This window comes from Hyperolius riggenbachi, chromosome 7 (genome assembly GCF_040937935.1).
Source record: "Hyperolius riggenbachi isolate aHypRig1 chromosome 7, aHypRig1.pri, whole genome shotgun sequence".
Lineage (NCBI taxonomy): Eukaryota > Metazoa > Chordata > Amphibia > Anura > Hyperoliidae > Hyperolius > Hyperolius riggenbachi.
This window is the reverse complement of record NC_090652.1, coordinates 31,809,339-31,811,838: the sequence shown is the minus strand read 5'-3', so window position 1 is coordinate 31,811,838 and position 2,500 is coordinate 31,809,339. Positions and strand designations below refer to the sequence as shown.

General features: G+C 39.6%; 4 non-coding genes across 4 annotated transcripts; all 4 read left to right on the top strand.

The window, feature by feature from the left end:
• The first annotated feature begins 167 nt into the window (after positions 1 to 167).
• On the top strand, positions 168 to 239 carry TRNAC-GCA (transfer RNA cysteine (anticodon GCA)). Its single transcript has one exon. It is a non-coding gene; the product is annotated as a tRNA-Cys (tRNA).
• Positions 240 to 962: 723 nt separating this feature from the next.
• TRNAC-GCA (transfer RNA cysteine (anticodon GCA)) lies at positions 963 to 1,034 on the top strand. Its single transcript has one exon. It is a non-coding gene; the product is annotated as a tRNA-Cys (tRNA).
• A 559-nt stretch (positions 1,035 to 1,593) lies between these two features.
• TRNAC-GCA (transfer RNA cysteine (anticodon GCA)) lies at positions 1,594 to 1,665 on the top strand. Its single transcript has one exon. It is a non-coding gene; the product is annotated as a tRNA-Cys (tRNA).
• A 722-nt stretch (positions 1,666 to 2,387) lies between these two features.
• On the top strand, positions 2,388 to 2,459 carry TRNAC-GCA (transfer RNA cysteine (anticodon GCA)). Its single transcript has one exon. It is a non-coding gene; the product is annotated as a tRNA-Cys (tRNA).
• Positions 2,460 to 2,500: the final 41 nt, after the last annotated feature.

The following is a 2,500-nucleotide window of genomic DNA, read 5'->3' as shown; positions in this document are numbered from 1 at the left end:
TTGCATGCAACCTGGATTTATTACTGTCTCATTGACCATCTCTAGTCTCTAAGAGTTATCATTTAACTCTGTCCAACCTTAACAAACTCCAAGTTAACGCTTGAAATGCTTTCATGGACTACATGAGAGAAACTATTTAAAATGGTCCGAAAAGCTGAACAGAGTGTGGGGGTATAGCTCAGTGGTAGAGCATTCGACTGCAGATCGAGAGGTCCTTGGTTCAAATCCGAGTGCCCCCTTGACATGATCTAGCTCTTTGCTCTTTCTCTAAACTCTTTACATAAACCAATACTCTCAAGGCAGTAATAAAGAGAACTACGTTCATCAAAATATCCCGTTATGCTGCAGAATCGTAGTAACTTGGTGAAAGTTCACATGCTCCCTCCAAGCAACCACATTTCTGAAGTGTTCTTTTCTTTACATATCCAAAGTAAATTTGTTTTTTCTTTCCATACGTATTTTAAAGGATCCTGCAAAAGAACAGCAAAAGCTACAAAATGTCTACAATGTAAGTCCTCCACTCAAATTAGCAAAGCAGAAGAACTTTGGGCTTCTACATCTGCTGCCAAATACACATGTGCTGGGGTCTAATGCAGTGGCAGAAATGGCAACTGCAGAATGAGAAGTTTCTGGGTCTGACGAAAGTGTCTCTTGCGGCCATGGTCCATAACATGCTCATCATTCCAGCTTTCATGCAGATTATTATGCAAATTGTGAGCGTCATGGAAGTGGGACATTCAAATACACTTCCTGACGATTAACGCATTTCCAAGCTGCCTACAATATTAATTCAATTTGCATGCAACCTGGATTTATTACTGTCTCATTGACCATTTCTAGTCTCTAAGAGTTATCATTTAACTCTGTCCAACCTTAACAAACTCCAAGCTAACGCTTGAAATGTTTTCATGAACTACATGAGAGAAACTATTTAAAATGGTCAGAAAAGCTGAACAGAGCGTGGGGGTATAGCTCAGTGGTAGAGCATTCGACTGCAGATCGAGAGGTCCTTGGTTCAAATCCGAGTGCCCCCTTGACATGATCTATCTCTTATCTCTTTACATAAACCAATACTCTCAAGGCAGTAATAAAGAGAACTACAATAATCAAAATATCCTGTTATGCTGCAGAATCATAGTAACTTGGTGAAAGTTCACATGCTCCCTCCAAGCAACCACATTTCTGAAGTGTTCTTTTCTTTACATATCCAAAGTAAATTTGTTTTTTCTTTCCATACGTATTTTAAAGGATCCTGCAAAAGAACAAAAAAAGCTACAAAATGTCTACAATGTAAGTCCTCCACTCAAATTAGCAAAGCAGAAGAACTTTGGGCTTCTACATCTGCTGCCAAATACACATGTGCTGGGGTCTAATGCACTTCCTGACGATTAACACATTTCCAAGCTGCCTACAATATTAATTCAATTTGCATGCAACCTGGATTTATTACTGTCTCATTGACCATCTCTAGTCTCTAAGAGTTATCATTTAACTCTGTCCAACCTTAACAAACTCCAAGTTAACGCTTGAAATGCTTTCATGGACTACATGAGAGAAACTACTTAAAATGGTCAGAAAAGTTGAACAGAGTGTGGGGGTATAGCTCAGTGGTAGAGCATTCGACTGCAGATCGAGAGGTCCTTGGTTCAAATCCGAGTGCCCCCTTGACATGATCTAGCTCTTTGCTCTTTCTCTAAACTCTTTACATAAACCAATACTCTCAAGGCAGTAATAAAGAGAACTACGTTAATCAAAATATCCCGTTATGCTGCAGAATCGTAGTAACTTGGTGAAAGTTCACATGCTCCCTCCAAGCAACCACATTTCTGAAGTGTTCTTTTCTTTACATATCCAAAGTAAATTTGGTTTTTCTTTCCATACGTATTTTAAAGGATCCTGCAAAAGAACAGCAAAAGCTACAAAATGTCTACAATGTAAGTCCTCCACTCAAATTAGCAAAGCAGAAGAACTTTGGGCTTCTACATCTGCTGCCAAATACACATGTGCTGGGGTCTAATGCAGTGGCAGAAATGGCAACTGCAGAATGAGAAGTTTCTGGGTCTGACGAAAGTGTCTCTTGCGGCCATGGTCCGTAACATGCTCATCATTCTAGCTTTCATGCAGATTATTATGCAAATTGTGAGCGTCATGGAAGTGGTACATTCAAATACACTTCCTGACGATTAACGCATTTCCAAGCTGCCTACAATATTATTTCAATTTGCATGCAACCTGGATTTATTACTGTCTCATTGACCATCTCTAGTCTCTAAGAGTTATCATTTAACTCTGTCCAACCTTAACAAACTCCAAGTTAACGCTTATTTGCTTTCATGGACTACATGAGAGAAACTATTTAAAATGGTCAGAAAAGCTGAACAGAGCGTGGGGGTATAGCTCAATGGTAGAGCATTCGACTGCAGATCGAGAGGTCCTTGGTTCAAATCCGAGTGCCCCCTTGACATGATCTTGCTCTTTCTCTAAACTCTTTACATAAACC